This window comes from Equus quagga, chromosome 1 (assembly GCF_021613505.1).
Source record: "Equus quagga isolate Etosha38 chromosome 1, UCLA_HA_Equagga_1.0, whole genome shotgun sequence".
NCBI classification, from domain to species: Eukaryota; Metazoa; Chordata; class Mammalia; order Perissodactyla; family Equidae; genus Equus; species Equus quagga.
The window spans coordinates 143,477,750-143,505,399 of NC_060267.1; the positions used below are offsets into that span (position 1 = coordinate 143,477,750).

General features: G+C 40.0%; 1 protein-coding gene across 8 annotated transcripts in view; it reads left to right on the forward strand.

Annotated features, from left to right (window-relative positions):
• The window catches only part of ULK4 (unc-51 like kinase 4), a 512,778-nt gene that overhangs the window by 455,937 nt on the left and 29,191 nt on the right, over window positions 1–27,650 (forward strand). The window lies entirely within an intron of this gene.

Here is a 27,650-nt window from a genome sequence, read left to right on the forward strand (position 1 = left end):
TTGAAGATGTACTTGCTTTAACCACGTACCTGGGTGTGTTTAGTCTAGTAAAAGAATAAGTGCAATGATTTCTTCTTATTCAATAGAACCTAGATTTTAAAAGAGCTACAGACCTGCGGGTTCTCCCTTTTGACCTGGACTCTCCCAAAGCTACCAACACTTAAACCCCCAGCTCATTCTTAAGGAGTTATGATAACCCTGCTCATATGACATGAAAAGTGCTTTTAGGTCTTTTGAGCCATTGACATCTCACTGGAAACGAGGTGTCCTAGCAGCTCTTGTGATGGAAACTTTCTGGTTTGCACTATAAATTGCAGTCATGAGCACTCCCTTGTACTAGTCCACACTGACCCCGTCCCAGAGGAGATGCCCACGGACACCTGAGAGAGAAACACAGCCCGCAGGTCCATTCCAAAGATTGCCTCAGTCTACACATGGCAACTTTAATGTCTCTTGGGCCATCTTGTACCAGCTTTAATATTGCATTTAAGTAAAATAAGAATCCCATTTCTAGAAACCATGCAAGAAATATCTAAACTCATTTTCATAAGCCTGGTACAGTTAATCATTCCTTTTCAGACACAATTCTTTATTCTTCAAAATCCGCCGTAGTATAATCAGTGGTACTGACTCCTCCATGGTGCTTTTTAAAACAAAATTAACATACACTAGAAGTAAATTTTCTAAGTGGATTTGTCTTCTACCAGTTACGGGGACATCACTGGTAAAGACCTCTTCATTACAAATGCTGCCCATTTTCTCTGTAAGCCATGATTGGACACACAAGTGTTGATCAACAGTGTCCAAGCTGTTTTTCTAAATTTGCTTTGACCTCACAGACTACACTCCTGATTGCCTGCTACTGTCACTCTGATATGACTCAGGTGGCTGGGTGACCCTGTTCATCAGGATTTCCCTGGGGGTCACACAAGCCCTGGACCTTTCTTCCTACCAGCACTCTGCATAGTACCCTAACTACATAGAAGTTTCTCATTAAAATGTTTTAGGACAGTGGTAGCTATAATCCAAAACATAAAGGAATCTTCATTTGCGGCATTCTTCCAGATCTCCATTTTGCCTTTCAGTTCAATATTTATACTTAAGAAAAATAAAGTTTTGAACTAAATACTAGATAAATCTCACCTACTTACTGAATTTAAAACCAAACCCAAGTATCCATTTTTAGTAAAACATACATAACAACCATTTTTTTAAAATCAACCTAACAACCTAGTTCAAACCAATGTGAACTTCTTAAATTAGAATATCAAACTTGTTCTACAAACTGAAATTTTGTTTGGAGACGTAAATTTTTAAAATTATCTTCTCAATTCCCTATGCCAGAAAAAAATCCCATCTATTACCACTTATGTTTCACAACATTCATGAAATGGAAAAACTAAAACAAGGATTTTTTTTCCATGCGATTTTTTCACCTATATTTTCTCCCATGAGGATTTTCTCAAGAGGTAAGATAAAGAGTTGAGAGCAATTTTTGCCTTTAAACTCATTAATAATTTACCTTAAACCCTGGGACAACTGCGTTGGATACACCCATTATTTAAAGGGTCAATAAAACTGCATCAATAGGCAGAGTAAGGTCAAGTGACTAATTCCCCACAGCATCTGAGTTAACAATAAACAGATATCAAAGGAGAGGAGTTGGCAGCAACTTTCCCAACCTCAGGACCAAAAAATAAATCTTTCTTGTCTGTAATCACTGGAGTCATTCTAGTGGGTGGCAGAGCCCCAGTCTGTGGTTTGGATAGCATTGTGCTGTGGGATAAATCAGAACACCTCCTAGAGTGTTTTAGTGAATTTATCCATCAGAGTTGAAAATTCTGTTCAGCATCAGCCATTTCTCTTGAGACTCCCAATATAATAAAATCAGTAATTTGTTGTTCAGAGGATGTATATTTGACCAGGGAAGAAAAATGTTTGTTATGTTTTGGTAAATATGTGTGTATGGGAAGAGGGACATCAGGCTGGAACTAGGTGTGTCATCTCCTCTTCTGTCACAGAAGTTGAACAAATCCTTGTGTTATAAACTTACCTTTATAAATAATCAGCTGTGCAGGTACTAAAAACTTAAAAAGTGAAATGACAGTGTTTCAAAATCAGAAAGAATGAGTTAGAATTGCTAAAAAAAAATAGATGCAATTGACTATTTTACATTAAAATATTCAATCATTCAAATATTAAAATGTTTAAGGAAAGTTTCAGTGGTTTTTAGAAAATACCTGATATTAAGTTTTAAAAATTTGCGTAGAAAAATCTATGGGCAAAGAGCAAAAGACTAGATAGAAATCTTCTGAGATGTTAATTCATTCATTTCACAAAGATTTGAGTGCCTGTTATGTGCAAGATGCTGTTGTAGATGCTGACATACGGTGGTGGACAAAATAAGGAAGATTCCTGCCTTCACGGAGCTTGCACACTAACTGGGGGGCGGGGGGACAGCATATCTGTTTTTTTTAAAATAACATGTTTGTTGAGATGTAATTCATGTACCATGCAATTCACCCATGGTCACATGATAACTCTATGTTTAATCATTTGAGGAAATCCCAGACTCCTTCCAAAGTGGTTACACCATTTTATAATCTCACCAGCAATGTTTGAGAGTTCTGATTTCTTCACATCCTTCTCATTCTCACTTGTTATTGTTTGTCTGTTAGAGCCATCCTGGTGGGTGTTAAGTGGTATCTCCCTGTGGTTTTGATTTGTATTTTCTTGACAGATAACCATATTGCATATCTTTTCATGTGCTCATTGGCCATTTATATATCTCCTTTTGAGAATGTTTATTCAGATACTTGGCTTCTTTTTTGATTGAAAGAGACTGGGGAGACATGATCACAGAAAGCCTCTCTGACAACCGAGACCAGAATGCTGAGAAGAAGCTGGTCATATAGAGGAGTAGGAGAGTCTTCTGGGCCTATAGAGCACCAAGTGCACCTATGATGAGTGAACTTGCCTTGTTCAAGGAACAGATAGGTCTGTGAAACCAAATACCATGGCCAAGGGGTGGGGGAGTGGTAGGAGATGAGGCCAGAGAGGTGACTGGGCACTAGGGCAAGTGTTAGTCTGGTACAGTTTGGATTTTAATTGCAATGGGAAACTCTTGGAGGGTCCTACTCAGGGGAGTGAAATGATTCTGATTTATGGCTACTGTGTGGACAAAGGATAGGAGTGGGCAGGAGTTAAAGCAGGGAACTAGTTAGGAGGTTACTGCACTAGATGCAGGTACAGATGATGATGGCCTGCTGTGACAGTTGTAGAGATAGAGGATTTGAGGTGTGCTTTCAAGGTAGTGCCTGCAGGACTAGCTCTTGTATTGGGTATAAGGTGTGAGGGAAAGAGGTGATAGAGAGGACCACTAGATTTTGCATGTGTAGTCAGCTAGACGATGCCCACCAACTGAGGGGAGAAGCAATTTTAGCTTCAATTTCAGAGAAGAATTCAACTTTGTGACTTTCAAGTTGGAGAGTTTCTTGGATGTGTAGATTGTTTGTCATCAAATTTGGAAAGTTTTCAGCCATTTTTTCTTTGAATTTTTTTCCTGCTCCTGTCTCTTCTCTCTGGTACTCCCATTATACATATGCTGGTGCACTTAATAGTGTCTTACATTTCTCTAAGGCTCTGTTCATTTTTCTTCATTCTTTTTTTCTCTCTCTTCTTTGGATTGCATAATCTCTATTGATATATCTTCAAGTATGCTGATTCTTTTTCCTGCCCATTCAAATCTACTGTTGAGGGTCTCTAGTGAACTTTCCACTTCATTTATTATACTTTTCAACAGCAGAATTTCATTTTTCTAAAAAATTTCTCTTTATTGATATTCTTAATTTGATGAGACATTGCCGTCATACTTTACTTCTTTCAAATGACTTCCATAGGTTTTTAACAGATTTATAATGCTGCTTTGAAGTTTATGTCTGTTAAATCAGGCATCTGGGTCCTATCAGTTTCTGTTACTGGTTTTTTCCCTGTGTATAGGTCATATTTTTTCTGTTTCTTCACATATTCGTAATTTCTTGTTGGAAACTGGACATTTTACATAATATATTGTGGCAGCTCTTGTTGCTAGTCCCCTTCCCCTAGAGCTTGTTATTGTTATTTGATTGTTTTTCAGTGGCCGGCAAGGTTACTGTAGTGGAGTCTACTTTTCCCTTGCCCTCCCCATAGCCTCTGATGTTGCTCTTCAAGGAGTGCAGCCTTGCACATATGCGTGGTTATCCCAGGATGATCGTGGTTTTAGCAGGCTGTCTCTTTCTCTGATCTCTCCATTATGTTGCCTAACTCTTTGGTATCACATCCAGCTGTGAGCCTCTACTAATTTCTGCCTGATTGCTATGTTTGTTTTCAAGAATACTCTAGGGTAAAAATTGCTCCACAGCCTGGTCCAATTAAATTTGGGCCCCTTTGCGGGGGAATTGTGTTGAGGCCAGTCTTTGAGGTTTGTTCTGACCCCAGGAGGGCTCCTCTGAACCATCTCTTTCCTTGCTTCTCTCTGATAAAGTAGCTGGCCTGCAGTTTAGCTTGTTTTGCTATAATGAAACTACCAGCCTCCCTTTTCTTGCTTACCACCAAAAGCACCTTTGTTTTTGAGAGAATCCTTGAACTTCCTCACACTCTGTTCCAAGTAAAGTCAGTTCTTTTGGGGAGAGCTTTGGAGTTCTTTGTTCCTTTGGCCTGCCTCTTCCCCTGGGCAAAATCTTTGAGATACGACTCTGGAGCTGGGGGAGGGGATAATGGCCGGTTTCTCTCAGTGACACCCTTGGTTTTGATGAGCAGTGCGCAGGATGGAGGTGGTAGCCATTGGCCTTCTCAGCTTGCCTCTTCCAGCATGGAACCTCTGCCCCATGAACAAACTGGAGCAAGGGTGATCAGGACACCAGTCTTTTTGGTATGCCACACCTGGCATAAAGCATCTCCTCTCTGAGTGGGAGCTGAGTGGAAGAAGGGAGCCTCCCACCTCTCAGGTGTACTTGCCTGGAATTTAGCCTCTGCAGCAGAGTTGGGCAGGATGAGAAATGCTGGTGGCTTGCCCCTCCTGGGGGTATATCATAGCCCTTAGCTGGGAATTGGTGGGAGAGAGAGCCCTGTGTTCTTGGCTGCACCTGCCTGGAGCAGAGTTTCCATCATGCTGAACTGGGAATGGGCAGGCATGAGTGGATCGTGGTTGAAATGCCTCAGACTTTCATTGTTCTTACTGAGCGTTAGTGGATTTTCTTGAATAAATATTTCTTTATTTGCTGTATGCCCTTAAGACACTTTTAGACACTGGTAATTTTTTTTTTAATAATTTATACCAGTTACGCTTGTTTTGCTGAGGAGTGGGTCCAGGAAGCTCTTCACACTGCCAGTCCTCACACATACCATTTTTACTCAAAGAACAACTACTGACAGACAAACTATGATTAGACTTGAGCATTTGGCAGGCATTTTCTCAAAAATGAACAGTCTGTCACTTCAAGGAAAACAACTGACAGCATTTGTTACCATAAAATTGAATTTTCAAGCAAAAATTAGAATTTTGGAAAATGTGTAATCACCACTGATGTAATCACCATTGAGGGTTTCTCAATACTTGAAGATTTTTCTGATGAGATCAGTGGTGATAGTAATGAAGGTGATTTTTTTTGGTACTTTAAAAAAATTTCTTTATTTCTTTTTTTAAAGATTGGCACCTGAGCTAAAATGTGTTGCTGATCTTCTTTTTTCAATTTTTCTTCTTCTCCCCAAGGCCCCCCAGTACATAGTTGTATATTCTAGTTGTAGGTGCTTCTAGTTGTGCTATGTGGGACACTGTCTCACATGGCTTGATGAGCGGTGCCATGTCCAAGCCTGGGATCTGAGCCAGCGAAACCCTAGGACACTGAAGTGGAGAGCACAAACTTAACCACTCGGCCATGGGGCCAGCCCCCTTTTTTGGTATCAGATAATGAAATGTGTCAATATTTGGGCAGATCTTTGTAACTTAGTAGACCAATATTTTTGAAATGACAAATATATAAGATAGCAAAATTTTGTATGATAAAAGACCTATTCAAAGTGCAAGATAAACCAATGGATTTTAGTGTAATTGTGTATGAAAAGTTTACTGATATGGTTTCCATTTTGTCACAGTTATCCCTAAGAAACTACCACTTGTTGAATTTTAGCATAATATCAAAGAAGAATATTCACAATTATCTGAAAATATGATTATGATACTTCTCCATTTTCCAATTACATATCTGTGTGAGGCTGAGTTCTCTTCAAATACTTCAACCAAAGCAATATATCCCAGCATATTGAATGCAGAAGCAGATATGAGAATCCAACTGTCTTCTAACAAGCCAGACACTACAGAATTTGTGAAAATGTAAAACAATGCCACTCTTAGTCTCAATTTTTGTTGTTTTGGAAAATACATTTTTTTAATGGAAAACATCTTCTAAGATGCATGGTTTTATTATTATTTTAAAATGAATTTATAAATATTTTTTAAATACCTGTTTTCATTTCTAATATGGTAAATATTGATAAATATATCCTACATAAATAAAAGGTCTTTCGAGGTCCTCAATTTTTTTTTAAAAGATTTTATTTTTTCCTTTTTCTCCCCAAAGCCCCCCGGTGCATAGTTGTATATTCTTCGTTGTGGGTCCTTCTAGTTGTAGCATGTGGGACGCTGCCTCAGCATGGTTTGATGAGCAGTGCCATGTCCACGCCCAGGATTTGAACCAACAAAACACTGGGCCGCCTGCAGCGGAGCACGTGAACTTAACCACTCGGCCATGGGGCCAGCCCCTCGAGGTCCTCAATTTTTAAAAATGGTAAAGGGTTCTGAAAACAGTTTGAAACTACTCATCTAATGGAGATCATATGTAATCTCCATTAAATCAGTGTTTTAAATATATGTGTTATATAGATAGATATTATAATTACTAATTTTATTAATAATTAATATCTATCTATATCTATGAAAGCCTGTACCAAAAAAAGATATATTCTTTGCAAGGACACATAGAACAATTACACTTACAGACTATAACAAAATTTCTTAACAAACTTAAAATAAATTATATACTCAGACCACATTTCTAACCATAGTCAAATTAAATTAGAAATGAATAATAAACTAAACCATCATCATCATCACTACCACCACTACTATTATTTGTTTGGAAATTATGGAATGTACATACTCTTAAATAATTCATGGCTTTAAAGAATTTGATAATGTTAAAATTGAAAATATTTAGAACCATTTTGGTTATCTATTACCATAAAACAAACCACACTGAAACTTAGTGGCCTAAAAAATTAACATTTATTTTGCTGACAGATCTGTAGTTTGGTTTGGACTCAGTAAAGTCAACTTGTCTCTGCTCCTCTGCTCCATGAGGCATCAGCTGGCACATCTCAAAGGCTGGGTTTGGAATTACCTGAAAGCTCAGTCTTATGTCTGGCAGCTGATGCCAGCTGTCCAGCTATACGTGGCCTCTTCGTGTAGACTGGGATCCCCAGAACATGGAGGCTAGTTCTAAGCATGACCATCCTAAGGGGGCCTTGCAGAAGCTGTATTGCCTTTTATGACCTACCTTCAGAAGTCACTCAGCATCACTTTGTCCACTAAAGGTCAATCACTAAGGTGGAGGGAAGCGGGCAATTAGACTCCATCTTTTGATAGAATTGTCAAAGAACTCCTGAGAGTGTTTTAAAACCACGGTAGAACTGAGGTAATAAAATTGTATAATTTAACTGAAGCAGCATTCTAGTACTTTAGCTAGAGGTAAATTTTTAGCATTAAAAAAAAATTTTAAAAACAGGAAACATTGAAAATAAACGTGTTGAATGTTCAACTAAAGAAGCTTGTAAAAGAATAGCAGATTAAACCCAAAGAAAGCACAAAGAAGAAAATGCTAGATATGAAAGTAGAAATTAACAAAATAGAAAATAATGCAACAAATGAGAAGATCAGCAAAACCAAAAGATGTTCTTAGAAAATACTAGTAAATTAGTCCAACTGGCTAAGGAAAATAGAACAAGTAACACCAACAACAGGAGCAACAACAAACATTGAGCAATAATGTATTAGTAGTTGTTGTCATTTTTACTGCCGAGGACTGATCTGACCATATTACATACATTAACCAATTTAATTTCACACAATCATGTGAGATTGGTACTTTAGATAACCCTAATTTACAGATGATGAAACCAAAGTATTATGGAGGTTAAATAATTTGCCCATGGGACACATAGTCACTAAGTGCCTTATTACTTGTCATCTTTGCTGTATCTGTATTTCTGCCCCTCTTTTCATTCCTAATGATGTTTGTGTCCTCTCTCTCTTGAGCAACCCTTTCCAAAGGTCTGTCTACTCAACAGATGGTCTTTAAGAACCATCTCTTGACTTTATTGATTTTTGTGTGTGTTTCTGCTTCATTCATCTATGCTCCTATAGTTCTATTTTCTTTAGATTTATTCTGCTTTTCCTTTTCTAATTTATTAATTTGTATGATAAGCTCATTGCTTTTCAGCCTTCTTTTTTCTTATTTATTGAAATAACATTGGCTTATAATATTATATAGATTTCAGGGGTACATCAGCATAATTTGACTTACGTATACATTACATTGTGTTCTAATATAGCGTTTAGGGCTATAAATATCCCTCCTAGGGCCACTTGCACTGCATTTTACAAGTTTTGACATATAGTGTTTTCATTATCACTCATAGCTAAATTTTTTAACAGTCATTATAATCCCATCTTTGAATCATTAGTTCTTTGTAAGTGCAGCTTTAGGTTTCCAAACGTAAGGGTTGTTTTCTTGTTATGGCCCTCTAATTGAATTGCACTATGGTCAGAGAACATGATGTGTATGGATTCTGATCCTTGAAAATTTTTGAGACTTGCTTTATGGCCTAGTATGTTATCACTTTTTATAAATGTTCACTGTGTGCATTAGAAGAATATGCACCCTTCAGTTGTTGGGTGTAAAGCTCTCCATATATCCATTAAACTGAACTTGTTAATTACTTGGTGAAATATTCTAATCTACTTAAATTTTGTATCTGCCTGATTATCAGCCAGGTTGTAAATTTGTACATTTCTCCCTATAGTTCTATGAATGTTTGCTCCCTGTATTTTGACGCTATTTTACTAGGTGCATTCGAGTTTAGAGTTGTTTTATTATATTGATGATTTGAAACCTTTACTATTGTGTAGTAACTTTCTCTATCCCTAATAATAGTTTTTATCTTAAGGTCCATTTTTAGATTAACATAGTTTCCAGATTTCTTTGATTATTACTTTCCTTATAGGTCTTTTTCTACATTTTTACTTTCCTTTTCATCCTTTTCAGATCCTTATGATTTCGAGTTATTTCTTACAAAGAGCATGGAGCTGGATTTTGTTTTGTTTACTCTTCTTTGTGTAACTTTATCGGTTCCACTTTTAGTTCAATTGTTTTCTTAGTTTAACTCTTTTATTGAAAAATATCTTTCATCCAGAAGGGTATATAAACATATTTGTATAGTTTAAAAAATAATTATGCTGGGAACAGATGGGTAACTATGATGCAGGTTAGAAAACATACATTGCCAGTCCCTTGGGAACACTTGCGTCCCCTCCCCCACTACATTTGGCTCCCCTCCTAAAGTAACCACTCTAGATTCTCTCCTCCTAAGTGTAACCGCTCTCCCCCGCTTTTATGATAATCATCCTCTTGCTTTTCTTTATAATTTTACCATCTTTTTCCATTAATTTAAAAATTTATTTTCTAATAAAAGCACTTAAGGCTTTAAGTTATCCAAGTAGCCCTTTAGTTAAAAACTACAAATTTCAATATGTAATCTTTCTATTCTTTTTTTAGTTTAAATATGTTCTGTGTTCCATTTGTTCACCCTGGTGTCATTTAGAAATATGTTTTAAATATTCAAAATTTATAGTTTTTTTAAAAAAGTATCTCTTAATTATTTTTTTCTATTTTAATTGCATCATAGGTCAGAAAATATCATTTATATGATAAAGTCATTAGCTAATCATTGAGACTATCTTTGTAGCCTATTATGTGGTCAGTTTTAAAAAATTTTGTGTGTTTGAAAAAATATGTGCTTCTGTGTGTGTCCATTATATTAATCTTGTTTGTACTGTTACATTCCTGTCTTTGTAATATGCCCAGTGTTTCTGGCTGCTTGATAGACCAATCAATGAGAGATGTGATAACCAATCAATGAGAGATGTGAGAGAGAAATTGACTGATTGATTGCTTGATTTTAAGGAATTGGCTCACGTGGTTGTGGAGAGTTGGCAAGTCCAAAATCTTCAGGGTAGGCTGGCAGGCTGGAGACCCAGAGAAGAGTTGAAGTTCAAGTCCAGAGGCAGTCTGCAGGCAGAATTCCCTCCTCTGGGGAGATCAGTCTTTTTCTCTTAAGGCCTTCAACTGAGTGGATGAGGCGACCCACATTATGGAGAGTAATCTGCTGTACTCAGAGTCTCCTGATTTAAATGTTAATCTCATCTAAACACTGCCTTCACAGAAGCATCTAGAATAGTTTTTGGTTAAATATCATGGTTCTGTGGCCTAGCCAAGTTGAAACATAAAATTAACCATCATACTTGTTATTTCATTTTCCATCCTTTTACTCTCAGCCTTTCTCTGCTATTATGCTTTAGGTAAGTTTCATGTAAGTAGCATAAAGTTAGATTTTGTTGTTGTTTATATCTGATCTGATAATCTCTGTCTTTTAACTGGTCCATTTATTCTATTTGCATTTATTGTGAACATATTTGGGTTAACTTTTTCTCCCATTTTATTTTGTTTTTCTGGTTCTTTCCCCTCCCCTTTTTTTCTGGCTTCTAATAAATTGATTGTGAGTTAAATAAATATATACCTTTTTTCCTCTTCTACTGATTTGTAAGGTGTACATTCTGTTTCTTTTACTTAGTAATTATCTTTAAAAATTAACAGGTATAATTGATTTCACAAAGTCTAAAAGCAATGCTGCTCAAAGCATGGACCATAGATTGGTGCCAGTCCAAGAAATTTTTTGTACCAGTTCACAATGAGATTAGTGCAGAGATTGAGTTTCCACAGTACATAAGGACAGAAAGGAGACCTTGGATAAATATGAGGAGGGAAATGGAAACTCAAGCTTTTGGGTACCAAAATAGGCAGCCACACCAGCAACCACAGCTCTGGGTTTTAATTTCTTCCTGTGTTTTCCCACTGGGGATTTCCCTTAGTTCCTTGCTAGTTCAGCTATATATTTAAGGGAATATGGGTTCTATTTTATTAGCACATCTAGGCTTTTATGGTCTGAGAGTTTTAGTCTATCCAGGCCTTAATGTTGTGTTATTGGAAATGGAAGTCTCTCACAATGCGTCTTTATCATCAGGAAAAATATTAATATATTTAATTTAAAGAAAAAAATAGCACCCGCCTTTACAGAGAGCTGGAGTTTCCCTTCCCAGGGTATAAATCTTCCTCCTCTGGGCCTGACACTGTCAATTTGATCGCCCAGCATGTACACCCCTCTCCATATTAGGGGAAAGTTCCCCACCTTATAACTCTTAGCAGGAAGCTGCTAAGACTGCCTCTAGTGATAATACTGTGTACTCCTATTCCAGCCACCCTTGCAGTTGGGCGACACGTAGAGATTTCAGCCCTACCTCCAGACTTCCTCATTGTACCCTCTGCCACAGGAGCTAGTGACATAAGAAACAAGAGATGGCGAGTTTGCTCTCTGGAGAAGTGACAGGATCCCAGTTTGCTGGATTGCCTTTCTGGTACTACTGAGAAACAGGGCTGCCGCTGGTCATGGCTGCAATGTAAGGGCCTTCCCAGTGCCGGCTGGAGTACTTTGTCTGGTGACTGGTGTGGGCTTTGTGCCTGGAAGCTTAGCCTCAAGGCTTCCAGCTCCCCCCAAAATTGTGAGGCCCCAATGTCTTTCTCTGCTTAAATCTGCCAGGGTTGATCTCCATAGCTTGCTACTAAAACTAAGACCCCAAGTCTTATATTTATCCTTGTTAAAAGTTTTCATTTCTACTGAGCCAGCAAATCCATGTTCTCTTAAACAAGGAAACCCCAGACAGATTGTCACCATTTTACCCATGATACTCAGTACCCCACCACCACCATTTTCCAAACCTTCAAATGTGCCCCTTTTCTTAGTATCCAGATATAAGCAGTAGTACTCATTTGTCATGGCTACAGGATATCCAGTCCCCTCTCAGGTATTTCTGAGAATTTTGGAGATCTTTGAGTACCTTTCGATTGTCACTCCTCATCTTGTGCTCTACGAGGCAGCTCCCACATTCGGTTCCGGGCACTTCTACAGGTTGCTGTCCTCCCCAGCACAGCTTACCTCAGGGCACAGGTATACCCACAGGGCTTGCTACCCAAGGTTACCTTTGAGTTACAGACTTAAAAATCATCCGTGTTCCCTGGCCCAGAGAACCCCTTATCTCAGAGGACACTGCTAGACATGGATGCAGAAACTCACTTCAGTTTGTGAATTATCGGAAGTCGGTTGTCTGTATTTTACTGTGTGAAGAAATAAGTTAGAAATCAAGCTGAGACCTCACTAACCTTACTGGCTCCACGGAGATATTTGTGTGTTACTCCAAATGTGCTCTCATATCAATGAGGTGGCACATTTCTGCAGCCACAAGATCTCAATTTTAATGAATACCACTTCTCTCATTTTCTTTGGGAAGTGAAATTAACACTCCAGCATGAGCTAGAAATGCTAAATTGTTAATAGCCTCCCTAGAGCTTCACTTGTTGCTATGACACCTTCAATGATTTAATCCTGACTTAGGCAGAATAAAATATCACAGCGTAGGCTCCTGAACTGGAGGCTCTTTAAATTCTTCAATAGGAAAATCTTTTCTCCCAAACCCTAAGAAGAAGACAATGACAAAATCCATTAAGAACCAAATAATTATTATCAAAGGCAATGCTGTAATTTTTTTTTCCAGATTTTATTTTTCTTTTTTCTCCCCAAAGTCCCCCAGTACATAGTTGTGTATTTTTAGTTGTGGGTCCTTCTAGTTGTGCTGTGTGGGACGCTGCCTCAGGATGGCTTGATGAGCGATGCCATGTCCACACCCAGGATCTGAACCAGTGAAACCTTGGGCCGCTGAAGCAGAGCGCGCGAACTTAACCACTTGGCCACAGGGCCAGCCCCAATGCTGTAATTTTTAAAAATCATAATGACTCAAGAATAATGATAACATTTGCTTATTTGTATTTGAATGTTTGATGCTTTATGCATTTTGAGTATGATACTGATTTTGTTCCTTCTGACATAAATGCACAATTCTGTCTTCTAATCTTTTGCTCCAGAATGTCATAGCATATTCCATTTTTAAGAAAAATTTGACTTATTCTTTAATATTATGAAATTCTTTTATGATGTCTACATTGAATTAGTCAGGGATAGATTATTTAGATTTTTGAATATTTAAGTAAACTTGTTTACCTAAAATTGGACACATATAGAGCCAAGGACAGCTGTTTAGCTAACCACATAGATCACTGAAATGTTTCACACACCTTGGACATTTATTATGAATTTCTTTTATTTGGATTCAGAGCTTTTTCTTATTTCCTTTCATTTTAAAATTATCTGTACACTTTAAGTAAGGACTGTTTTGCAACTTGGAATCTGAACTTTTTGGAGAATAATTGGGAAGGAAGTAAACCTGCACTGCAACTGGGCAATTTTCTAACTATCTCAAGTACTTTAAAATAGTTAAAATAAATGGCTCATTACAACATGCTGAGTTTTCATAGAACTACCTCTTTAGATCACAACCTTGATTTTCCAGAGAATAATCTTTCACTGCTTTGTTTCCATCAGCCATCCTTCTTTTGTATTCTTTTTTCAAAAGGCCACCAGACATTTAAAAGCCAAAATGGTAGCCCAGCCCTGTTTACTAACTTGCTTAAACAATCTCATTGTCTTGATTCAAATATCATTCTGTTTCCACTCAATAATGAGTTGAATAAAACTCCATTTATCTTAAGGAAAAGTTAAACGTATTTCAGGGGCCAACCCCCTGGCTGAGTGGTTGAGTTTGCGTGCTCTACTTCGGCAGCCCAGGGGTTCGCTGGTTCAGATCCTGGGTGCGGACATGGCACCGCTCATCAAGCCATGCTGAGGTGGCATCCCACATAGCACAACCAGAGGCACTCATAACTAGAATATACAACTATGTACTGGGGGGCTTTGGGGAGGAGGAGGAGGGGGAGGGGGAGGGAGAAGAGGAGGAGGGAGAAGAGGAGGAAGAAAAGAAGAAGAAGAAAAGAAGAAGAAAATGGCAACAGATGTTAGCTCAGGTGCCAATCTTTAAAAAAAAAAGTATTTCAAACTGATAGTCAAACACTTTAAATATGTCTCTTCAATTCTCTATTAGCCAAACATTTTTTAAAGTGCCTATATATATATATATATATATATATATACATATATATATGTATAAGTAGGTAGTTTCCTGTGGGAACATATAAAATGCCCATTTTGCTTCATCCAAGTGCTTCTAATGATTATAATTTTCCCATGTTCTAGCTCCAACTCTGACATCCTCAGTGTGACTATTCATTGCCAGGCCTGGGCTTCAGTGTCGATCTTAAATAGGACGTTTTACTTTATTAGTATCATAAAAATATTTATTAATCAAGGGGCCAAGATTGTTTTAGAACCTTAAACTGAGTTTTACTGTAGACAATCAACATCAAATAACTCTTAGAAATAGAGTGCCCCCTACCAAGAGGTATTACATTCATCATGGACTCATACTGACTTATTTTTCACCAACATGTTTTGTCTTTGTAAGTATTTTGATTGTGAAGTCTTTTAGTGATGACATATCTGACAATGTGCATTAAATGACAGCCAAACTCTTGATTTTATGTTTATGGTTTTTCATGTTTCTTCATTTGTATTAATAGATACTTAAAATAAAGATGCATTTACTCAGATGCATTTCTTTGCAATACTTAGTAAACATAGTACCTCAGAAAGCCTAGAAACAGGAAAATAATGATGAACCATTCCATTCCACCCTGTGCTTAAGCTATTGTCCAGTTGAAAGTTGTGTGAAATCTTTTCAGTTGGCTATATACCATTAAATAAGTTAGTGCTCACGTGTTCCATCAGTTCCTGGTATGTAATTTAGAGCTAATTAGTAAGTATCTTGGGTCCTGGGAAGATTCAGTCCATTGTATTCTGTCATTATGTTGAAATGCACATTTCCCCTCATCTTAGAAGACTGAATAGCATTTCATTTAAAAATGAAATAAATGCCAGCTGGTTAAGAGAGAAAAATCTAGTTAGTATAACATTCTTCACATCAGCGGCACCATCCCTGTGGGGTATTGATTTCTCCCCATTTTGCTCGGCTCTCAGTCTTGACTAATGAAGGCAGTAGGCAGTGCGGATAATCCCTGGGCAATGAATGATTCAGAAATCACGGCTTTTCATTTTGGAGTGAAATACAAAGCCTCCTCTGACCCTGTCTGAGTCCTGTTCCATCCATATTGCTGCACAATCTTGGACCAGTCTCTGAGCCTGAGGAATTCTGTCCCATCAAACATTTTCATGGCCCTCCTTCTCAATCTGGGTTTAGCTGCTTCCCCATTGGGACTTCAGGTCCTGAATTCCAAATCATAAAGAAGCCCAAAAAATCTGTGAAATGATTGATATTTAATTATATTTGGCCCAGAAAGTGTTCAGTCTATCTTGTGAGATGAGGACTCATGGATCTTCCTTGGGACTGTCCTGGTGCATCTGGCTTATCTGTAGTCTGACTGAGGATAGGGACATCAGCTCTGTGCGAAGCACTGGGTTGTCAGTGGTAATATTTTCTTGTATAGGAATAGTTTTATGGCTCCATATTAACATGACCTTTTCTGGAGTTGGAGGTTTCATAATTTTGCTCTTTCTTGTGCCTGATCCCAGGATATAAAATTAAGGGGAAGAAAAAAGTCAGTTCAACACATACTTACTTATCTACTATGTACCAGACTTTGTTCCAAGAACTGGGGATGCGTTATGGAAACAAAGCAGACGAATCCCTGCTCTTGTGGGCTTGATGTTCTGGTGGGGGGAAGCAGACAGTAAACAACAAGCATGCTAAATAAGTGAATTATACAGTATATCAGAGAGTAATAAATGCTGGGGGGAAATTAACAAAGGAACAGAGCGAAATGTATGAAGGAGTTTAACTGCAATTGAGAAGGCAACATTTGTGTAAAGACTAGAAGGAGGTGAGGGAGTGAGCTGTGTAGGTGTCTGGGAGAAGAACATTCCAGGCAGAGGAAACAGCAGATGCAAAGGCCCTGGGATGGGAGTGTGCCTAACTTATTAAAAAACCAGCAAGGCCCAGTAGGTTAAAGGAACACCAGGGGCTAGTGTGGAGAGAGGGAGGAGAATGGTAGAAGGTGGGGTCAGGTCATTTATTACAGTATCAAGAGAAAGATACTGTGGCTTGGCCCAGAGTGGTGGCAGTGGATGTTGTCAGAAGGGATTGGATTTTAGATATGTTTTGGATACAGAACTGGATTTGCTGATAGATTGGATATGGGGCATGATAGAGAGACAAGAGTCAAAAATGAATGCAGGTAGAATAGATTTTGAGGGCAAGACTGGGTGTTCAGTTGTTCAGTTTAGGACATGTTAAATTTGAGATGCCTGTTAGACATTCAAGTAGATGTCCCACTGGTGTAATTTGACTTTTTCTTCCGGTCTTGGTATTGACTTGATCTTGGCTAGGCATGTGCAAGGGCTCAGAACCTTCTGGAATCCCTTGCTGTTATACGGATATGATAAGCTGAAAGTTAGACTGAGTTAGTTCCTAGAACATTAGCTATAACCCAACCCCTTAATTTGCCACACAAAAACCTACCAGGGTGCAAGCAAGTGAGCATAACGTTTCTGTGTGGTAACCTTGAATCTCTGATTTGTTTTCCAAGAAGAGAAAATTAAGTCTTTTATAAATGTCAGTGCTTTAACTGCTGTCAGCCACAAATCACCATGTCATTCTCCTAGCTGGGACCTGTGTGGTGCTTTCTCACCACCATCTGAGCGTGCTGTGGAAGTGTATGAGAGTCCCACCAGGCTATCTTGTGGCCGTGTGTATGCATCGTTATATCTAGATTAAGACAAATCTTCTCCCACGTGTGTTCGTAATAGATGGGAAGTGTTCTGCAATCACAGATTAATTTTAATACAGAAATCGGTGAAAACTTATTGCAAAATCCTGTAGGGTTTATTTGTTGTCAATTTATTGTTATCCTTTCAATATGATTATGTTAAATAATGCCCATTATAAACATACATTTAGAGGAAAGTAACACATTGTCAAATACCATATCTGTAGTGATAAAGGTTCCTCCTCTAAAAACTCATTTTAGAAAAGCAAATACCTACCAGTTTTCACAATTTAGAGCTGCTATCAGTGTTCCAGAAATAAATATCTGAGTCACATTTACCTCTTCCTTAGGTCTCTACATTTTCAAAATTTTATGCCAACCTCATTTATCCAGTGGTTTATAAATCAGACAGCTCCATGGTTGCTCCAGGCTTTCATCCAGTCAAAGAAATGTAACCAAAGCTCTCATTTTTCAATTTTTCATGTACTAAATTTGTACCTCCTAAAAATAAATCCAATGCTGGCAAGTGTGTGATGACACTGTTGCTCATACCCTGCTGGTGTCAGAGAAAATTGGTTCAGCCTCTATGGAAAGTGTCTGATGGCATGTTTCAAGAGCCACAGGACTGTTAATAATGTTAACTCAGTAATTCTGTTCCTAAGAATCTATCCTAAAGAAATCATCTGACACATGGGAAATGTTATATGTATATGTATAATCCTCAGAAAATGCAAGCAATCTGAAAGTTCATCAATATGGGCAATGATTAGGTAAATTAGATTATACTCCTTCAGTGGAATATTTTATAGTTATTATAAATTATTGTAATAAATACAGATTAGCAATGTGGAAAAATATGTGGGCTATAATAGTTGGAAGCAAAGCAGCACAAAAATAGTATGTTCACTGGGATTCCAAATTATTCCTCCTGAGCAAAGGATCACGGAACATAAGAATCTTCCCATCCAAATTTCTAGGAGACCTCCAATTGCACCAATTAAATATTGCTGCATTAACCAATCACTCTGAAACTTACTGACTTAAAACAAGAGCCACTTTCAAAGCTTGAGATTCTGCAGGTCAGCCAGTTAGGCTGGCAGCTGCTGGCAGTTCTTTTTCTGGCCTTGATTGGGTTCCTTTGTGCATCCTTGGTCAGCTGCAGGTCAGGTAGGTGACTCTGTAGGACTTCTGGGCTATCTCACATATCTGGGGCCTTGACTGGGACAACTGGGCCAATTCTACCACATGTGGCCTCTTTTTTTCCAGCAGGCTATCTGGGGCTTGTTCTCATAGACAGAAGTCCAAGAAAGAGAATGGAAGTGTGCAAAAGCCTCTTGAATTCTAGGCTTGGAACTGGTACAGTATCACTTCCATCACATCCTATTGGCCAAAGCAAGTCACAAGGCCAGCCCAGATTCAGAGGTGGGAAATAGACTCCACCTCTTGATGGGAAGAGCCACAGGGTCATATCTTCAGAGATGTGGATACAGAGAGGAGAATAACTGTAGCCATTTTTGCAAATGTTCTACCCCACCAACTCTCTGAATTGCTGAGGTTCCTTATAACTTTCAAGGACTGTCTAAATTTGGATATTCCAAACCTGATGTTTTACCCCAGGCTGAGATCAACCCAAACACTCCAGTGTGCAGCACTTGGGATTGGCCATGACGCCCATTCTGACGGCTCAGGCCCATGTCATGCCAGTTCTTAAGTATTTTGAATCTCTCTTCTGTTTGACCCTGTCTGATTGGAGGACCCCAAGATGCATGAAAGTTTACAACCTTCCCAGGATTATCGCTCTCCTAATAAACAGTTTAGAGAAGGAGAATTTAATTGTTGAATGATTTAATCTTCAACGATAGAGGGCATAATTATGGATGCTGGGACCCTTATTTCTTATTTCTAGATCAAAATCTTGTTTCTTTTGTATTCAAGGGGGAGGAAAAGGAGAATAGAAAGATCTAAATATTTCCAAACAGCACTAGTTCTGGTTAATTTATTTGTTTATGTTAAAGACAGAAAAATATGAGTGGACAGGGACAACAATGGCCTAGTGTTGAAGTTCTCTCTCACTTTCAGTGACTGACCAATGTAGGATTGAATAGAGAGCCTTAAACTCTTAACTTTTTTTAATCTTTGAACTCTTAGAAAAAGCTAATACTTTTGTCTTTTGAATCCCAATGTTATCTCTCCTTATTGACAGAAAAACTGAATAGTTCACCCATTGGGAAACCCAAAAGCCAATTTTTTTTAAATGAAGTTTAATTTTTTTTGAGGAAGATTAGCCCTGAGCTAACATCTGCTGCCAATCCTCCTCTTTTTGCTGAGGAAGACTAGGCCTGAGCTAACATCCGTGCCCATCTTCCTCTACTTTATATGTGGGATGCCTACCACAGCATGGCGTGCCAAGCGGTGCCATGTCCGCACCCGGATCCGAACTGGCAAACCCCGGGCCGCCGAAGTGGAACATGTGAACTTAACCACTGTGCCACTGGGCCAGCCCCCAAAAAGCCAATTTTTAAAAGTATTTCAGTAACTTTCTGGTTTGAGTTTATATATTAGCCTTGTAAGCCAAATATTATTTTCCATCTATTGCATTTTAAACTGAAAGTATATAGTGTCTGATACTATTTGGGTGTCTGATTCTTCCATTCATTAGTGGATTCAAATGATATATGCAATGTCCTCAGTAGAGATGGGCAATTTTGTCTGCTGCAAACCCACAAGGCAAAGTGCTGCCTAGTCGATTGTTGACTGAGGACATATTGATTTGCGTTAGGCCTTTGACCTATAGGTGTAGGGGGTAAAAGTGTGGGTGTTAAATTGCCAGGAAAGTATCATTCATTTCCTTTGTTACCGGGGATACTGAGCTGTTGTTTATGCTCTTCTGCAATATGATAATGCATTAGCCCATCCAAGAACTTCTAACAGTCTCACCATCCTCAGCCTCTTACGGTGAGAGAGGCTGTGTTCGGCAAGGCAGTTTGCTTTTGAAAGCAGCAGTGGTCCATCAGAAAGCACCTCAGGTGTTGGAGAAAACAAATCAGTTAATAATTTGGATTTTTCTTTGGCTTCAATTGATTTCAGTGGCTCTTAACCCATGGAACCTTAAGAAAGTGCTGGGCCCTAGCCCCTAAAGATTCTGACTTGCTGGGTCTGGAGGGGCCTGGAAAGCTCTGTGTTTCAAAGCTGTAGAGGTGATTCTGATGTGTAGCAAGGGTTGAGACCCCTTGGATTAGACCTATGTTCTGAGGAAGAAAGGTCTGCCAATCCTTTAAAGAAGGTTCAACATCAGGATCCTTTGAACTCCTGCTTTGCCAATGCAATATGCTGAAACACTTCATGGGGTCCTCATATGGCGTGGCATCAGTCTCAAAATCAAACACTGATTTTTGTCGTCTGTTCTGGTTTCAAGCGTTTGTAGCAGGAAAAAGCCACCTCCCCAGAAACCTCCTGCAAGTCCCAGGCATAAGTGATTGCCGAGAGGCAGGAACTAGGGTTCCAGAAGGAATCCAGGATCACAAAGCTCATACACAGGAAAATTAAACAGCAAATAAGTGCTGACCATAAGCACAGCAAGCGCTAATAGAGGCTGTAGGAAGGAGAGAAATTTCTGGAGACGTTGAGTCTCTGAAGGCTGCACGATTTTCAGTGAGGCAAGCAGAGAGCACATTCCTGACAGGGGAGTGAGTGGCACATGAGAGCACCTAGGACACTGCCCTGCTTACTGTCTGAGGCTCCATTTGCAGAGGTCTGAAGCCTGAGAGGCCTCTGCTTAGGAAAAATTGTGGCGTTAGATCTTACCGCCGCTGTGTTCACTTTCCATTTCCCATGATTCTTCCTCCTTCTTCCGTCCTTCCTTCCATGACCCCATTTCTGCTTGTTCTAACTCAATCCGAATGTCACTTCAAGGCCCTTTGCCTTCTGGTGCCTGTCTCCTCCCACCATGTCATCACTGATCAGCCATAAGGAGCTTAACGCCTTGCTCAGGCGCCTTGTTATGCTATAGCCATTAGGCCTGGTGTTCCCTCTGCTTACAGAGCTCTGCTCTTCCTCTGGCTCCTTGTGTGGCTGCCTCCCTTTCTCCTTTAGGCCAAATATCAACCCCCACCAAAGGCCTCTGATGTCCCATTGATAATTCTTTTTCCACTGATGGCACTAAGAGATAGCTTCTCCACATGGTCCCCAGCTGGCAGGCAGAGTTTCTCATGCCTCTTCTACAGGCAGGACGTACCTTGACTCCCAGCCTCAGCCAAGGAGCTCAGCTCTGGTTTAGCAAGTCTGGGGCCTGCCTTGAGCACCCACCAGGCTGGTGGTACAGCTCGCCCTGCTGTGGACACCCTGGTCAAGATCCCTGGAGGATTTGCTTCCTGCCCTGCTCTCCACTACCTTCTAGGGATCCTTTCCCCTTCTTTCAGACTGAGATATGTGTTTCCTTGTAATTTTGATTGTATACTACCCAGCATTTCAATGTGTCTGGACCAAAAGGGGGACTTCTCACATCACTGCTGCTGACCATATTGACCTGAATTTATATTATCATTATAAAACAAATCTGGTCACTTCCTTTTCCATAAAACCTCCATGATTCCCTCCTACAGACAGAATAGGGTACAAGCTACTTAGCATGGCCCAAAAAACCTGTGACAGCTGGCCCCATACTATCTCTCCACCTGCATCTCTTAGCATCCTCCACTGCAAACTCCACCAGTAACAACATCTTCTTGGGCTGGGTCCTGGACTCACCATGCCCCTTCACACCTGCATTTTGTGGTTCACACTGTCCTCTCTACAGGGAATCCTTTTGCTTCCTCTCCACTTCAAAAACTGCACCTAATCCTTCAAGATGCAGATGAATTGTCACTTCTGCCTTGAAGCCTTCTCTACCTACCTCACACCTGCCATCTACTAATCCCCAGGGGACTGCCTGTGCTGCCTCCAGTGAATAGTGGCTTCTTCCTGCCTGCCTCTCGTAGTTCATGTGATTGATCTCACCAGCAAAATCTAACCTGGCACAAGCTGGCAAAGGAGTCAGGGAATTGTAGTTTCCAGGGTTCCTGCATACTGCAAGAACATGGAAGGGTAGGGATGGCCCTGCGTCTCAAGAGAGTCCATTCAGCATACATGTGCCACAGTCCTTTCCCACAGGGAGCTCATGACCTAGAAGAGTGTAAATAATTCTGGGCAGTGTCTGGTACACACTTTGTAAGGTTGCCTCCCAGTCATTCAGGACCTCAGCAATAGAAGTCAGTCCAGTTATGTGGGCCTCTCTGAACCCCTCCCAGTGCAAGCCCTCTAGTCGCTAATACCACCCCAGAGCTAGAAGGGGCTCAGTGAGAAGTAGAAGCCAGTTGAAGATGACAGAAGCTAGAAGAAAAGCAATATAACCTAAAGAGTAAGAAGAGAGGCTTTAAGCCGGACTTCAAATCCCAGCTACTCTACTTCCCAGTTGGGAGGAAGTTACTTAAACTCTGTCTCAATTTCTCCATCTATTAAATAGAGGTAATAACAGTACCTTCTGCGTCCAATTGTAAGATTAAATGAGTTAATACATATAAAGTGCTTGGTACACAGTAGATCTTCAATGAACTTAGCTGTCATCATCATCGTCATCGCCATTATCTTTGGCCTCCCTGTAATAACATATAGCAGAGACCCTACTAGATCGTGTACAAAAATAAGGTTGTCTAATGGAGAAGAGGAGGGTCAGGGTCCAGTCTCTGGTGTTAACTGACTCACTCCCTTCCTTGGGCTTCTGCCCTCCAGTCCTGAGCTCTTAGTTTCCTCTGCCCAATGAGGAGAGGTTAGATGAATATGCCCCAGGATTCCACCTGCTCTGTCGACCTTGGACTCTGCAGCCACCTTCAACCTGAGATTCTGGGGGATGCTGTAGGATACTGTTAAGGTTTTCATCCTTGTGAAAGTTCACCTCAGCCTTGGCCTTTTGTCAGCATAAAATATTTGTGTTCAGGCACCAAAATCATATTAAATTCACCTTGTATTTTTTGGATATTTTCAATAATGCTAAATTACTGAGGGAATTTTGTGACGGCATTTATGATTATTGTTAGTGGGTGTGGGGTCCAGATGATTGTAAAATCTAATTAAGGATTCAGAGGATAGAGTTGCCCTCGGGAATTTAATCATTTATTCCAGTCATTTAAGTATACTATCTTCTCCGTCTAATGCCTGAAACAGTAAACTCAGTAAATAATAGCCATGATTTTAAAATGGTCGGTGCACTCAGATGATGATGTGTTATTCCAAAATTAGGAACATTTTAAGTATGTGGTTTACAACTGCCGTAACAACTGCAATAACAAAACAAAAGAATGCAAATAGGTTAACTAAATTTTTTAAATGTATGAGAGATGCAGCCATAATAGAAAAACATATAGAGCCTCAGGAGTTGCTCAGCTGTTTTGGATGCTCCCCCACAGTGTTCTGTGATACGGAGCCCCCTCCACACCCACGGTGTGCTCAGTGCTGTGGGTCCCTGACAGTCAGAGGAGAGGCCCTGCTTGGGAGGGCCTGCCCTGTTGGGAACCAGAACAAAGTGGGACCCAAAGGTTCGCCAACTCTAGCAGGACGTTTGCAGCAGTTCCAGACATCGTACCAAGACAGATGGTTCTCCAAAGGTTCTCCAAGTCCTGCCTAGGTCTTAGAGAAGGGAGCCTTTCCCAGAAGCCCCTGGCAGACTTCCCCTAAAGTCTTATGGATCAGATTTGGATCAGGGCCTTGGCTGGGAATCAGTCTACCAGGATTCACTCAGACCCCTGGTGCTGCAGTGGGCTTAGCTTCTCTGAGGCAAGCCGTGTGGAGGAGGAGTGCATACCTGAACAAAACTGGGGTTCCTTTAGGAAGGGAAAGTGGGAAATGGATTTTTTATGATCACAGAGATGTCCACTACATGCTGTATTTCATCATTTTTTCTGTTTGTGAAATTATATGAAATTTAGTTTTCCCACAAAACTACGTACAAACAATAACTAGACTCAAACTGAGTTTTAGAATAATTTCTCATCCTCATCAAAGAAATCACTGTGTGCCCTTTAGGTCTTTTCACACCCACCTCAGACTCAAGCAGCCTGAATGCAACTCTTAACACATTTTAACTCAATCATGTTATATTTACACAGGCTCGTGGGATCAAGATCCTAAAGAGGTTTTAACCTAGTTTAAGAAAACAAGCCATTTATGCCCTGTCCTCAAATGTCCCCATGTGTAGTCCTGGTAAATAATCAGATTCACTGGACTAAGCTTTATGAACAAACATGACCTCGGCCTCAGTGCAGTACTTTCCAGGATGACTCTAGTTCGGGTATTTGGACTCTGATGAACGTTAGTATCATCCTAGGAGGGATCGAGGCTCTTACTGTGAGGCTTTGGTTGAGAGGAACACTCTGCTTCCACAAGACCCAAATCTGTAGCCAGAAAATCAGCCCTCTATTTGAAAAGCGCCCAAACCCCCAGAGAGTTTTAATGTCTCAGGGGTGAAAGGAGGATCTAAAATGTGTCCCTCATCAGTCACAGCTCTGTGTCCTTTCTTTGCAGAGTGAAATTACACAACCAAATTTCACCCCACAGGGACCCCACTTGGTCTTATTTTGTTTCTGAATTTTGGACCAAGAAAAGTCAATATGAAGATAAGCATCATATTCCTTTCACAGCCAAAATCTGTATCCCGGGGGCAGACAACAAAGGAAGCTGCATTGTTTTTTCTTTTCACGTCATTTCAGTTCATGAACCAGCAGGAAATTGTATCCCTCTCTCTGCCACTCGTCCTATTTTCCTTCCTTCCACCAAGCTAAACAGGAACAATTTCTTCCACTTGGTAGAAGAAAGAAGTCCCTAACCCCTTGACCTACTTAGCCTTTCTCAACCCCGTAGCCATGCCTGCTGGGTGACCTTCCTCACCTCTGTTCTTGGGCTTCCCTTTTTCATTCCCTCAGACACAGTCCCCACCTTGACCTTGCCATTCACCATCAAGATTTTAACCAGGTTTCACCATGAGCTCCTAGACTTACTGCCAGGCTCATTCCTTGATGTGTGGAGAGTGCCCCCCAGAAACTTTGGCAGCCTCCTGCATCGGCCTCTCTGCCATCTTTGGTGAGGTTTGTGTGAATAGTGCATTTCAAGAGGAACTGCAGCATCCTTCTACTGAGAAAGACCCAGTCTGAGCCTCCGGGCCTTGTGGTCTTGGGCCCTGGAGAAGTGGAGTTGGATGAAAACAATGGACATCCTTGGGAGTCATTTGTCCTCTGCCTCCTGGATAAACTATTACTCATCAGTCCTAGGGTGAAGTCTTGCAGAGAGACAGAAGGCAAGAGGCAGGGAAAGATGGTGTGGAAAGATGAGAAGGCCCGAGTGTGACAAAGCCTGAGTATGGAATAGAAGGAAGGTACCCTGCAGTTTCAGCAGGAAGCCATGCCCCAAATCTGTCTTCTTGTGCCACTCCTGAGCATATGCTTGGGGCCAACTTTCCTTGCCTGGTTCCAGCCTCTCTTCCTGCTTAGCTGGGGCTGTGGCTGCAACCTGAGGTGTTACCTGGACCCTGGAGAAGCTTTTCTTCCTGCCTTTACCATGTGCCCTGCCTCCTCCTCCTGAATGTCTGCTCAACCCTCCGCTGGTCCTCACAGCCTCAACCTTCCACCTGCCCTCACTCACTCCCTAGTCTGCTTTCTCCCAGGGCTTGCATATGTTCATGGCCTCTGAGTCCTGGGCTGGGCAGATCTGAATAATGCAACCTCATGTAGCTACCAGATTAACTTAGTGCCAGATTCACTCTCTGGCCCAAGAAAGCTGCGTCTCTGACCCTTGCTCATCCCCTGTGAGAAAGAGAGAGAAAAATAATGCCCACCTCAGAGGCTTATTACAAGGATTCAAAAAGATAAGACCTTCACAAATCATAATGCACCAATCTATTATCCTTTTAAAGGAAATTGTTAGATATCGATCTCTGAAGATACAGAGCCTCTCATTCAACTTGGCACATCAGCACTGTCATCAAAATGAGGTCCTAGAAAAGATCTTCCTTCCCTAGATATTGACAAAATGTGTTCAGCTTTAAGGCAATCTCAGGTTCAAATTTCAGTCGATAAAAAGAATATAGAGTGAACAATCTCCCATCCAGTCCTGTTGTCCATTCACCAAATTCTCCTCTTTGGAGGCAGCCAGTATATCATTGTTCTTGATAACACTCCAGAGATGTTTTATGCTAAACAAGTCAGTGCTGGCTATCCATTCTCCTCCCCTGTTTACACAAATGGTAGCTTACTACACCTTTCTTTTTTTTTTTATTTCAATAACATTGGTTTATAACATTATATAATTTTCAGGTCTACAACATTATGGTTTGACTTCTGTATATACTACAGTGTGCTCACTACCAAAAGTCTGGTTTCCATCCATCACCATACAATTGACCCCCTTTACCTATTTTGCCCTCCCCCCACCCCTTCCTCTTTGGTAACCACCAATCTGTCTTCTGTATCTGTTTGTTTTTGTTTTGTTTGTTCTTTTTTTGTTTTTTAATATTCCATGTATGAATGAGATCATATGGTATTTGTCTTTCTCCATCTGACTTATTTCACTTAATATAACACCCTCAAGGTCCATCCATGTTGTTGTAAATGGCAAGATTCCATCTTTTTATGACTAAGTAGTATTCCATTGTACATATATACCGCATCTTCTTTATCCATTCATACATTGATGGGTACTTGGGTTGTTTCCATTTCTTGGCTATTGTTAGCAGTGCTGCAATGAACATAGGGGTGCAAATATTTTTTTAGATTAGTGTTTTTGTTTTCTTTGGATAAATACCCAGAAGTGGAACAGATGGCGCATATAGTAGTTCTATTCTTAATTTTTTGAGGAATCTCCATAGTAGCTGCACCAATTTACATTCCCACCAACAGTGCACAAGGGTTCTCTTTTCTCGACATCCTCTTCAACACTTCTTATTTCTTGTCTTTTTAGTAATAGCCATTCTGACGAGTGTGAGGTGATATCTCATTGTGGTTTTTGACTTGCATTTCCCTAATAATCAGTGGTGTTAAATATCTTTTCTTGTGCCTGTTGGCCGTCTGTATTTCTTTGGGAAAATGTCTGTTGAGGTCCTCTGCACACTTTTAGTCAATTGTCTGTTTTTTTGTTGTTGAGTTGTATGAGTTCTTTATATATTTTGGATATTAACTCCTTATCAGATATATTATTTGCAAATATCTTCTCCCAGTAGGTTTTCTTTTCATTTTGCTGACGGTTTCCTTTACTGTGCAGAAGCTTTTTGTTTGATCTACTCCCATTTGTTTATTTTTGCTTTTGTTTCCCTTTCCTGAGGAGACATATCCAAAAAGATACTGCTTAGACCGATGTCAAAGAGTGTACTGCCTGTGTTTTCTTCGAGGAGTTGTATGGTCTCAGGTCTTACATGCAAGTCTTTAATCCATTTTGAGTTAATTTTTGTGCACAATGTAAGATAGTGGTCTACTT